We start from the raw sequence: 13,586 nt of genomic DNA, 5'->3' as shown, positions 1-13,586 counted from the left end.
GGCCATATCTTGGCTTTAAATAAGCTGCTTGAGTTTGAGATAGTTTCTGTTGATCAGACAGTGCCCCCTAAGGTGGCATCACAGTGCTGTGGGCCTATGGTCATCTGCATCACTAACGCACATGTTCCCTCTAAGCTGCAGAGTCTTGCAAGCAAAAATTCTACTTTATGAGCTACTGGCATTAAAGTTGTGTGAGCTACTGCATAAATTAGTGTACTCTATGGTCATCCTTCCTGAGCTAAGACAAAAATGCGTGAGATGGAGGCTAAAAATCTGTGAGCTAGCTCACACTAACTCAGCTTAGAGAGAACAGTGCCCTGCAGCTGAGTTGGGTTGTTTTTCTCTAAGTCCAGTTGTGCGCATGCAGAAGCAGACTAGCACACATGGACTCTTGGCTGTATTCTATGGGGGCGCTGAGCACACATTGGAGTGGGGTTGGGGAAAAGGATGTGCTGGAAACAGAATGGAATGATCACACCTCTCATGTGTTTCCATGTTGTGCCCAGGCAATGACACCCAGAAACCTGCCATGAAAGCATTTTGCCAAGTTCACCACCAAATTTACTGGTGGCTACTTAATTTGTATGTGAGTCATTTTAGCATGAGGTAGGGATGAGTGGGGCATGGGAGCAAGATGTGCACATTAGATTGTGCCTGTTTGATTCAGAGGGGAAGGGTGGCTATGTCAGGCCAAACTGCTTATGTGATCACATCCTGGGTTATACCATATCATCCCGTATCTCCTCTGGGTTCCATAGAGTGCATATATTCAGGTTTGACCATGTTACTATTTATAGAAAATTAATTCTTCATTAAAATACTGTATGTTCACTCAACCTTTTCTCCAAAAGTGTTTTCCCCTCCTCCATTTTGCCTTCACAACAGCCTTTAGGCTAGGGCTAAGCTGAGAGTGTATGACTGGCCCACAGTCACCCAGGGAGTTTCCATTATTGGAACATGAGTCTTCCAAATCCCGGTCTGATACTCTTAACTTCTGCCTCCAAATCTGGCTGCAGTTGCACCATCTAGACTGATTATTTGCTTACAAAGATTGACTTTGTGTAGACTGCTTCATCAGATGCTGGTGGGGCTATTGCTGCAAGCTGGACAAGTCAGTGGAATGTTGTTTATGCAAGAACTCCCAAGAGGACGTTCATTAATAAGGATCATGCAGCATGAAGTCAAACATGAGAAAAACAATATTAATCTCAGCTCTTATAGTGTGTGAAAAAGGTTTCCACATCAAATATGAATATAGGTTTCTGGCCATATAGGTGACTTTCGTTGAAATGGCAGAGCTGTGCTACACTGTAGTCTTTTGGCCTGGGGGTAGGTGCTCATATAATCATAGGCTCTTCCATATAAAAGCATTCCTTCTATAGATGCTGAATGCCTATTGGGGTGCTGAGAATTTCTTGTACAGAAAATCACTTGATCATGTGAGCTTTCCCCTGCAGTCTAAAGTGGTATAGCCTGGATGTGGGTTCACCACCTTACTGGGGGGGGGGGGGGGCACCTGAGCCTTTGCTACAAGAAGAAATGGTCTTATTATATTCATTTAACAATCTGTATTTGAAATTCATCATGAACATGTTGAAGAAAATTTCCTGCATTGTCACTCATTGGGATGCAGTTGTCTCAGTCATTGCAGCTTTAATAGAGACTCAAATAATAGATTTCAGACAAGGGGAATATTTCATTTCCATTAGCAAACTTTGAAAACATGTTAGGATTATTCAGTTGGGTAGGAAAGGCATCAGCCATTCACTAACCTTCAGTATCCCACTATTCCCAAATTATCCCCAAAGTGTGCTGGTTGCTTTTGCAAAAGGTTCTGGATTTTTGCAAAAGGTTCTACATGCATGAATGGAATCTATGCACCACTCTAATACTTTATTCTGAGATCTGAAGATAACAGCTTAGAATATAGCAGGATTTATGAATGTCATATGGCAGTAGAACAACCTTCATTATTTACTAGATAGCGACTGTTAACGGTTGGGAGATCAAGTCAATAGAACATAGGTCTTCAGCATAGCTTTGGAATTCTTTTTTTTGAAACTAATAATGCTGTGACAGATGGAAGTCTGGTCTCATATTGATTTATATCCAACCATCCATGCATGGAAAGCTCACAGAATAGTCCTGTTTCCTGTTCTGTTCCTGTAGACCCTCCTTGTCCCAGAAAAGATCACCCTGGGGTTGGGGAACACATATGGAGGAATAACCACACAGACTGGGGATGCTGTTGTGATGAGGGACAAAGGGATGAAATAGCCCCCCTTCTCCTCAGCAGAGCTGCATCAGCCTCCCATGATCTTTATGCAGCCTGCCCTGCTATTATGCACAGCAGCAAAGTACTGTAGCATAGTTACATTTGAATCATGTCCTTCCTGCGAGGATTCCAGAGCAATATTTTAACTTGACAACAATCCACTCAGGTGGATCAGGCTCTGGTACTGATTTGTGCAAGACTACCCAGTGAATTTCATACTAAACTCCAATACTGATGCTGGCTTCCTTGCTCTCTGTCACAATGGGTATATGTATTGGCTCTCATTTGAAACCAAAAAATGGAAAGGTGCTGTAAAATGCATGAAAAATAAATTTGGTAGTTTAAAACCCAAATCTGACTGAAGCAGGTCTTTCTCTGCTGATTACTTAGTGAGATCCTAAGCAGAGTTACTCCCTTCAAAGAGCATTGAAGCAGTGAGCTAGGAAGGCTTAGGAAGTGCATTGTAAGGGAGCAGTGTCATCAGGGGTTGTGTTGTCTTAATTCTATGGCCCTCTGGACCAGTGCATAAATTCATACCCTAAGCCTCCGCATTGCCACAACTGTGTGATATAGAAAGTGCCACCTTTGCCAAATCCCAGATCAATGTATGCAATGTATATTATGGCAGAATGAATGACAGAGGTAGAGGCATTGCACCTGCATTTTTAGTGAACAGCTTTTAAAAATTCAAATGTGTGGAGGACATCTTTGTGAACACTCAGTAGTGGCAGTTAAATGGAACCTTCATGTTCAGAAGTGGTATTTCTCTGAGTATCAGACTCTTGTGAAAAACAACAAGCAGGATCTCCCCAGAGGAGTCCGGTTGCCCCATTTTTATTTAGATATTTATACACTGCTTTGCTTCCCAAAGAGGATTCAAAGCAGTTCACACTATCTCCCATCCTCCATTTTATTTTCACAACCCTGTGAGGTAGGTTAGGGCTGAGAGAGCACAAGAGTGACTGGCTAAAGGTTACCCCATGAGTTTCCATGGCAGAGTGAGGATTTGAACCTGGTTCACTCAGATCCTAGTCCAACTCTCTAACCATAAAACATATTTCTTCCATAGAAACAAGATGCTGGACTAGGTGGGTCCCTAGTCTAACACCATCTGTACATCCCACCTTCCATATCTTCTGATTGACAGTAGGCAAAATGCTGAAACAGAAAGCATGTTAGCGAAGACAGTACCTGAAAATGTCTGAATTTTGTTTGCTGTGAACTCCTAACAAAACAAGCTTTAGAAACTAACAGGGGAAGCCAGTTGAGGTCAATATTGCTTGATAGCTTTATAAATGCCTTGTAACATGAAATAAACTTGTTCACTAATCAAAGTCGGTGCTGCTCACTGAGAAGAAATTGAAAACATGGAGCAGAATAAAAATCAGTAACAGTTTTTAAAGAAATAGGCAACCCTTAAAAGGGGAGGGGGGGTCTGGCGCAGCCTTGGAGAGCAAAATTTAAAGGCGAAAGAAGCAGGGTTATGTGAGCGCATGCAGCAGTGCCAAGCTGCAGTGCAAGATGGATGAGGCAAGAATGAGAGAGAAGCACTGCAGAAAGGCATCGTGGAGGCAAGGGCATACCAGGACACTGATGAAGATTAAATGCAAGTAAAGGATACAACAGGGGTGGGCAATAGTGGCTCTGCTATGCTTACTGTTTCTGTTTGAAACGCCCAGCTGTCAAATGCCCCCTTTTCATTTACCAAAATTTGTATCTTTTTAAGAATATAAATTTTTACCAATAGGGACAAATGTGGGTTTCCCCCTTTCATGAAACAAATGTTCTTCTTTCTTCCAATGCTGTGCTTCAATGCAATCTTTTAACCAGATGGCAGACTGAATCCACAGGGGCAACTGAAGCCTCTGAGACAGCTCTTGGGTGCCAGGGACAGGAGATGCTGCAAAAATTGGGGAGACTCATTCTGCAAGCAGAGCTCCCACTCGTGTTTTGAAGAATCCATTTTGATCCAGTTATAAATGTTTACTCTTGGTGGGGGTGGATCCTACCCCTGTCCACTGGGCAAAATGTGAAACTTTTTTTCTGCCTAAGGAGACTTCCTCCAACTTAAGTAGCTTTTGCGTTGAGGAGAGTGTCCTTGAAGGATGGTTGGGTCCAGTTCACTACACTAATAAAAAAAGGAGTACAGAGTTCCAGTTCTAGAATGGTACTTTTAGAAGCCTCATGGGAAAGTCCAGTATATTTTGATTTGGGGGTTTTCCACATGTATGCAATCTACACTAAACATGATGTGCAGATTGACGGGATCCTGAGTATTCCAAACACTGGCTTATATTTGGATGAAGAAGAATAGGGTTTTTTATACCTGCTTTATCTTAAGAAGCCTCAGAGCAGCTTACCTTCACTTGCTCTTCCCATAACAGGCACCTTGTGAGGCTGAGAGGATTCTGAGAGAACTGTGACTGACCCAGGGTCATGTAGAGGAATGGAGAATCAAACCTGTTTCTCCATATTAGTCCACCCCTCTTAACCACGATACCATAGTGGATCTTATAATCAGTTTTGCTTCATGTAATAATCAAAGGGCTATGTACTGCAGTCAATGCTGTCCAGTTGGGAAGTGCAATATGCTTTTGCTGAACAAGGTCAGAACAGGTGAAAAGTTATTGATCTACACCTTGGGCTATCTCTTGCATAAGGAGGAATGCAAGATGGGAAACGGTCAAACATCACAAGGTCTACTTGAGATGACTTACTTGTGGTTCCCCTTGCACAAAAGCATGAATCAACAAAAATGATGTGTGGGATCCGGCCAACCCTGTGTACAGAATTATGGTTAAAAGACACCACCCATAACTCTGTAAACTGGCACACTCATTTAATTTATGGTAGGAACTTAAAATGAAGGTCATGTACAAATTCTGTTGTAAGTCAGGAAAGGCATTCCTGTTTATTTGAATTACTCGACTGCTCTATTCTATTTACATTGGTAAACAGATTAAAATACTTGGCATGTTATTCAATTAAATGCAAGATTACTAACTGACAGACTGAAGTGCATTGATTTTTTTCAATTACATTAAGCTGAGTACACTGCACAAAAGTTTCATTAGTTTGTGCACTTAACCCTTTCATCCTTCCCTACTATGGAGTGCAAAACTAGAGGAATAAAGCAAATTCAATCTTTTTTAAAAAAACCCATAACCAGAAATGAACTTTTGTTTTGGGTTACAGAATGAATGGGAACATTGTGGAATGATTCCACAATCACTCAACAAACAACACTGAAAAGGAAAGGGGTTCCAGTGTCTTAACTGGAAGGCATAATGAGGCAATGGCAGAAGTTACAGCCTCAATTATGTCCATGTGAGAGAGGTGGCAGAGCATCCGCTTTGCATACGAAAGGTCCCAGTTTCAATCTCCAGCATTTCCAGTTAAAGGATGAGGTAGCAGGTGATGGTGAAAAATCTTTTGCCTGAGACCTTAGGGACCCACTGCTGGTTAGAGTAAACAATACCGATGAAAGGTCTGACTCAATATAAGACAGTCTCTTGTGTTCGTGTCTAGCAAATGCTTACATATAAACCGACACAAGTGTTCATGGAACATGGTAGCCATTCTGCTGGTACTTCTGACTTTCTTTTCCTGTTACTGTTGAGCATCACTGAAGGTGGATCAGCAGCTTTACCACAGAAAAGAAGAAGAGGAGGAGGAGATTGGATTTATATTCCGCCCTTCACTCAGAGTGGTTTACAGTCTCCTTTCTCTTCCTCTCCCTACAACAGAGGTAGGTGGTGCTGAGAGAGCTCTTTCAAGAACTGCTCCTGAGAGAACCGCTCTGAAATAACTGTGGCTTGCCCAAAGTCACCCAGCAGCTACATGTGGAGGAGTGGGGAATCGAACCCGATTCTCCCAGATCAGAGTCTGCACTCTTAACCACTGCACCAAACTGACTCTCAAACGAGGAGCAGTCCCAAGGTTGTTGAACAGCTCATAGCACCCAGCGCAGGTGCTGCCAGCCATTCAGTAGCTATGTTCCTATAGATCACAGCCCAGGTGCCTTTGCTTATGTCTCCTGCCCTTATTCAGTAATGACCCCAGATCCCCAGTGTGTTTGCATCAAACCCAATACAAACAAATATAAGGTCATTACAAATAAGAGACACAAACTGTACTAACTTGGTAAGAGAAGCAGCTGGCAACCACAGTGTTGTTTGGAAGACTCTCTTATTTTTCTAGTTATTTGAATCAGGTTGATGTTGTCTGTGGACCTGTTTCAAGGGCAAGGCACCTTTGCAAGGCATTTGAGGGGGAGAGTAATTGTGGGGTGTTTTCCATTGAGCAGCATTACCTGGAGATGCTGGGTATTTATTTTCTGTTTTACAGCTATGCTGGGAAATGATGTGTGCTGGTTTAGCACATACAGTTTATGCCAAGAGGTCCCCTGCTCCTCAGCATTAAAGAGAGCACAGTGTTCATTTTCTACCCTAACAGGCTATGATCCATTCCATTAATACTGTCAAAATATGTGATAGACTGTTGAGGTTTCAGAAAACCCTCACTGTTCCAACAAGACAATCAGATGGATGTATTACATTATTTACAGACTTTGTTGTGTTCTGGTTTATAATGAGGGGACAGACACTTTTCTTTTTGAAGACTGGTCATTTATTTTGTTTGTCTACAACTTAGGAAAAATCTACACACACCATTTCCTGCTTCCTGCTAGTCTAAGCCAGACGTGGAGCTTGACTCAGGCTAAGGGGAAGAGATGAGGTTCAGGCTGTAAAACCCAATAGCCTGTGAGATAGTCTGCCTCCATTCCTTTTTACTGTTCTGGGCCTCAGGAAGGAAAAAGGAGAAACCCTCCTGCCCTTGCCAGAACGTTAACGAACCTACAGCCCTGCAAGGTAGTCCTCTTACAGTCTGCAGCCTCACCCAGTTATACTGGCAGAAATATGACCAAAGGTCTTAAGGTACTGGATCCTTGGAGAGCTCTCGCAAACAATCATGCAGCCTGGTGCTTAAAATGGTTAAGGCTTTTATTAAGAAAACCAATTGTATTCATAAGATAATATTAAGGCACATGAGCAAAGGGAAATAAAACACTATAGGATACAACTAACTAAACTATACAGCACAGCAGCTGGACAGGCACACGTTACCATGCAGACTTGACTTCATTGTTCTTCAGATGGACAGCATTCCAGCATACTGCTGTGGATCTTGAGGTTGCAGCAATAGGGCAGCATGCCCTTGGCTCCCCCGCCTCCAGCACCACCAGTGCAGGATGTTGGTAATTATGAGTTTCAGTCCACAAAGGTACTCTGGATTACCCAATGGGGTTGCACACCCATTACCTCATCCTAACTGGATGACACAGCAAAATACATGATCAGTAAATGATTGAGTCTGCATAAATTTTATGCAGCATGTTTGAGGACCAGAGTCCTCCCAAAGGCAGCATACAAGCAAAAACAATACTTTAAAGATAATTTTAAAACTGTGTGTGTGTATGTCACATTCTCAGGGTGCAGGCAGGCAGGAGTCCAAAGCCAGTCCAAGGTCAAAGTCCAGGAAGTCAAGCAGGAGCAAAGTCACCATGCAGAATCACAAACCAGAATTAGAAGTCAGTGTCCAAAAGCCAAAAGGTCAGGGTGCCAAGGAAATCAAGCAGGTCAGGACCAGGAATCAGTAAGGACCATGGATGCAAGCCAGAGAATAGACGTTGCTTCCACAAGGTTACCAGGTCCTGGGTGGGAGCTATATGGGAGCCTCAATCAACCTGCTCCCTGGGTGGCAGTAAAGACAGGTTGCTTACCTGTAACTGTGGATCTTCGAGTGGTCATCTGTGCATTCACACTCATGGGATAGTGCGCCTGCGCCGATCCCCGAATCGGTAACTGAAAAAGCCCGGGATTTTTTCGCGCTCGGCGCCAGTGAGCATGCGCACGCGACCCACTGCGCATGCCCACCAGCGCCCGCGCGACAATCCCGCCAGTTCCTTCCTGACCGTCGAGAGCCTCTTGCTGGAAGGAGACCATCAGCAGCGGGGAAGGAGGGCGGGTAGTGTGAATGCACAGATGACCACTCGAAGATCCACAGTTACAGGTAAGCAACCTGTCTATCTTCTTCGTGGTCTCTGTGCTTCACACTCATGGGAGATTAGCAAGCAAGCATACCTGGAGGTGGGAAGACGGTCAGCCCGAAGAAACAGCTTGTAGCACCACAGCTCCCAACCGAGTCCTCTGCTGAGCATGCACGTCCAGCGCGTAGTGCTTCATGAAGGCATGCGGAGAAGACCAGGTAGCCGCCTTGCAGACATCAGACAGGGACACGCCCTTCAGGAATGCCACCGACGTGGCCATCGCCCTTGTGGAGTGTCCACGAACAGGTCCAGGTAAAGGCTTCTTAGCCAACAAATAACAAAGTTTGATCGTCTCAGTGAGCCACTTGGAAAGTCTTTGAGACGAAATCTTGGACCCTAACTTGGGGGCAGAGTAGGAGACAAAAAGCTGATTGTCCTTACGAAACCCCCGTGAACGATTCAAATAAAACAGGAGGGCACGCTTAACATCCAACGCATGCAACCTGCGTTCCTCATCCGAGGAAGGGTTAGGGAAAAAGGTGGGCAACCAGACTTCTAAGTCAAGGTGAAACTGGGAAACCACTTTCGGGAGGAATGTAATGTCCGGAGCCAAAGAAACCCCAGCCTCCCGAAAGGCAAGGTATGGGTAGTCACACCTCATTGCCATGAGCTCCCCCGCACGACGTGCTGAAGTGATGGCAACCAAAAATGCAGTCTTCCAAGACAAAAGTTGCAAGGAACACGTTGCCATAGGTTCAAAAGGACGGCGAGTCAATTTGTCCAGAACCAAAGTCAAGTCCCACAACTGTGGAGGGGATCTAGAAGGGGGATGGAGGCGAAACAGCCCCTTCATGAATCTTTTTGACTGCGGGTGAGCAAAAACGGTGTAACCCTCAACCGAACCATGGAAAGCAGAAATAGCTGCTAGGTAGACCTTGATGGAGGAGAACACCAGTCCCTCGTCCACCAAAGACAAAAGAAACTCAAAGATTGCCGATAGCCCGACCGAGGCGGGCGGCAACTGGGAGTCAGCCACAAATTTGCTAAACTTCTTCCACTTCCTCTCATAAGAGGCGCGGGTGGAAGGTTTCCTGCTGCTTTGGAGCACCTGCTGGACCCTAGAGGAAAAGTCTAGAGGTCGATGAACCACGCTGTCAGTTTCAGGTGAGGCACGTTGTGATGGAGCACGTGCCCGCCCTGGGCCGACAACAGGTCCGGTTCTGCCGGGAACTGGTAAAAGACCCCCCTCGACTGCTGGAGCAGAATCGAGAACCAGCTCTGACGGGGCCACCACGGAGTCACTAGGATGCAGCGTGGCTTCTCCTGCACTAGCTTGTGAACCACCCTCGTCAGCAAAGGTAAGGGCGGGAACATGTACAGGAACCAGCCCTCCCACCGAAGTAGGAGTCCGTCTCCCAAGGAAGCTGGATCCACACCTCCCCTTGCACAGAACAAGGGGCACTTCTTGTTCTGCGCTGTGGCAAAAACATCCAACTGCGGGTAGCCCCAAAGTTGGAACACTGGCTCTAGGAACCTCCAATGCAGTTCCCATTCGTGTGGGGAGGCTCCCCCCCTGCTGAGAGAGTCCGCCTGTATGTTGAGGACCCCCGGCAGATGTGTGGCCTTTACAAAAATGTCCCACTGGAGGCACTCCTCCCAGAGGTCTATCGCCAGCGAGCATAGCCTGCGAGACACCGTCCCCCCCCTGTCTGTTTATATAGCACAGGGCAGTAGTGTTGTCCGTAAGCAATGCCACAGTCTTTCCCGCTAACAGTGGGCGGAAAGATCGAAGGGCGAAGTGAACCGCCAGCAGTTCTAGATAGTTTATATGGCACCGGCTCAGTTTCGGTGTCCACTTGCCTCCCACGCATAGATCTTCCAGATGAGCTCCCCACCCCCACATGGAAGCATCGGTAGCGATGGTCACTGTAGGGGTCGGCAGATGAAAAGGAGCCCCTTGGCAGATGTTGCTCTCTACTCCCCACCATTGCAGTGAGCGGAGAGTCCCCAGTGGAATAGTGAACCTCTTTCGAGGTGAGTCTCTGAGAGGTCGAAAATGGCGCAAGAACCATAACTGTAGGCCTCTCATGTGCAGTCTTGCGAAGCGTAGCACGCTTGTCGTCGCAGCCATCAACCCCAGCATCCGCTGGAGCTGCTGGGCTGTGCCCCTCTGCCGTCTTCGAAGAAGCTGTACCAGATCGATGATGTCCTTCGCTCTCTGCGAAGGAAGAAATGCTCGATGCTGCTGTGTGTCCAATAGAGCCCCTATGAATTGGACTGTCTTTGAAGGAGTGAGATGGGACTTCTCCAGGTTGATCTGCAGCCCCAGGGTGCCGAGAAGACGCAGGGTGATAGCAATGTGTGTTGTTAGACTCTCCCTCGACTTCGCCACAAGAAGCCAGTCGTCGATGTATGGGAAGACGATGACTCCCTGCAGACGAAGATGGGCAGCCACCACACTCATCAGCTTCGTGAACACCCGAGGGGCAGTAGACAGTCCAAACGGCAGGGCCCTGAATTGGAAGTGCCGAGCACCCACTGCAAACCTTAGGAAACGCCTGAACGCAGGATGAATGCTGACATGAAAATAGGCATCCTTGAGATCCAGGGTCGCCATCCAGTCCCCTTGATTGATGAGGGGCAGGATTGTTTGCAGCGTGGCCATTCTGAACTTCTGGTACCGAATAAATTTGTTCAGACTCCGAAGGTCCATGATAGGCCTCAGGCCCCCGTCCCGTTTGGGGACCAGGAAGTAGCGGGAGTAAAAGCCTCCTGTCCTGGCCTCCAATGGAACTTCCTCTATGGCTTGTTTCTGTAGGAGGTTGTTCACCTCCGCCAGCAGAGGTGGGGAAGGGGGAGTGGTAACTACCACGGACTGGTCTGGGGTCTGAATAAATTCTATTATGTAGCCCTCTTTCACGATGGACAGAGCCCACCTGTCTGTGGAGATCAACTCCCAGGCAGGCAGGAAAGGGCGTAGACGGATGGAGGAGTCGACAGTGGGAGCGATGACGCGTGCCAGCGGGAAGTCAAACCCCCTGCTTCTGTGGCCGGGCCCCCTTAGACTTATTGGAAGGCTGGCCCCCGTAACGGTTTCTGCCGTTACCGGAGTAGGATGGTCGTTCGGGCTGTTGAGAACAAGGACGCCACTGCTCCGGGGAGAACTTTTGGTACGGTTTTTTGGACCAGGGTTTGGACCATTGCTTGGATTTAGGGGACTTGGAGGACGACTGGACACCCAAGTTCCTAGACGTCTTGACACTCTTGTCAAACTCTTGCAGCGCCGTGTCAGTTGTGGTACTGAAAAGTCCATCACCCTCAAAGGGTAAGTCTTCAATAAAGGTCTTGGTGTCCTGATGTAGTGCCGTTGACCTGAGCCAGGAGTGCCGGCGGATGCAAACCGCAGAAGTAATAGCCTTGGCTGAAGCCTCAACCATATGTTTCGCCGCGGCCAGCTGCTGTCTGGCCACAACGAGGCCTTCCTTCTGCAATTTCATTGCCGCCGTCTTCTTGTCCTCGCTTAAAGAGGAGAGGAAGGGGGAGAGCTGTTCCCACACTGCATACTGATATCTGGCCATGCATGCAGCGTAGTTGGCCACCTTAATGCCGAGTGCCCCCGCTGAATAGACCTTGCGGCCCATTACGTCAATCTTCCTGCCCTCCTTGTCCTGCGGGGAAGAATGCACCTTCCTAGCCTTCGATGAGGATGAGACCACCACCGAGTTCGGACGCGGGTGGGTAAATAAGAATTCGGCCCCTGCCTCCTGGACCCTGTACATATGGTCCAGCCGTTTGGAAGAGACCGGTGTCGAAGAAGGCTTCTTCCAAGGTTCCTTGATGGCCTGAAGGATCACCTTGGTGACCGGCAGGGCCACTGCAGTGGACGTGTTCCGTTGCATGATGTCAAACACGTTGTCATCCACTACAGGCTCCGGCTGAGTCACAGGCAGTTTGAGGGTAGCAGCAATTCGCCTCACGAGGTCTCCGTAAGACTTAAGATCCTCCGACGGCAAAATCGGGAGATCTTCCGCCGTTTGGGGACCCGATGAGGGTTCCAACTCCTGCTCTTCAGTTTCCGACTCCGATGAAGAGGAGTCTCGCTGGGTAGAGTGCTCCGAGAGCATCGGGGTCGATTCTCGAGGTGGAAGCTGAGTCAGCGGTGGTCTAAGCGGGGTCTCGATCGGAACCAGCTGACGGTCTGGGGGAACCGAAACCGATGCCGACGCCTTCCGGGATCGATGCGAAACCCTCGACATCGAAGAAAACTCCGACGCTTGCTCCCAGTCTGGATACTCGTCGGGGTACCAACGAACGGATTCATATCTGGAGTAGGGAGGCTGCCACCTGCGCTGTTCCCATGGTGGTATCGGGAAGCGCTGGAGAACGGGAAATCGCTCTCGCCTCTGTCGGGGCTTGAACGGCGGGTCTATGACCGGTGCCGAAGCATCCACCTCCGACGCCGAATCACTGATCGACCGCCGACGGGAGCCGGAAGATGAGGACCGTTGTGTGAGGTCGATCTCAGGCTCGTGCTCCGACGCCGACAGCCGACGGACTGATGGACTCCGAATCGGAGAGACCCGCGCCGACTTTGACGGTTTTGTCGAAGTCGATGCATCGCCCGACGGGGAAGGAGTGCGGGGTCGCTTGCGCTTCTCCTTCGACTTCGCCTTCGCCTTCTTAGGAGCTCGGGTCCCCGAGTCCTCTCGGCGTTTCTCAGCGGGCGTACTCGAGCCCTCGTGGGAACGGTTTGTAGCGCCACGCTCCTCCAGCAGATCCAAAGTCAATATCGGAGCGGCATCGGCCGATGCGAGCTCCTGTGCCGGGGTGTCGGTCGACTTCGGTGCCGATGACTCCATCGGTCGATGAGGCCGAAGCGCCGATTCAGTCAGTGCTGCCGATAATCGAGCCGCACGGTTCTTTCTAGTCTGTTTAGAGAACCGAAGGCAATGCGGACATGACTCTACCCTGTGCGTTTCTCCAAGGCACAGCAGGCAAAGGGAATGGCCGTCCGGAGGGGCGATCTTCTTGCCGCAAGCACGACAGCGCTTGAAAAACCCCCAGCGACTTTCCATAAGCAGCCGCCCGAGAAAAAACTCTCAGTTAAAAAACGACTGAGAGAAAAAATGGGGGAAAGCGAAAGCGGAGCGCCCCAAGGGGCAAGGCCGCCAGACAAACGGAAAAAAACGCTTTTTTTTTTTAACTAAACACTATCTAACTATCTAACTATACACTATGACTAACTAAGGAACTATTTACACA

The sequence above is a fragment of the Heteronotia binoei genome, chromosome 1 (genome assembly GCF_032191835.1).
Source record: "Heteronotia binoei isolate CCM8104 ecotype False Entrance Well chromosome 1, APGP_CSIRO_Hbin_v1, whole genome shotgun sequence".
NCBI classification, from domain to species: domain Eukaryota; kingdom Metazoa; phylum Chordata; class Lepidosauria; order Squamata; family Gekkonidae; genus Heteronotia; species Heteronotia binoei.
The sequence above is the reverse complement of the archived record's forward strand: the minus strand, read 5'-3'. Positions refer to the sequence as shown.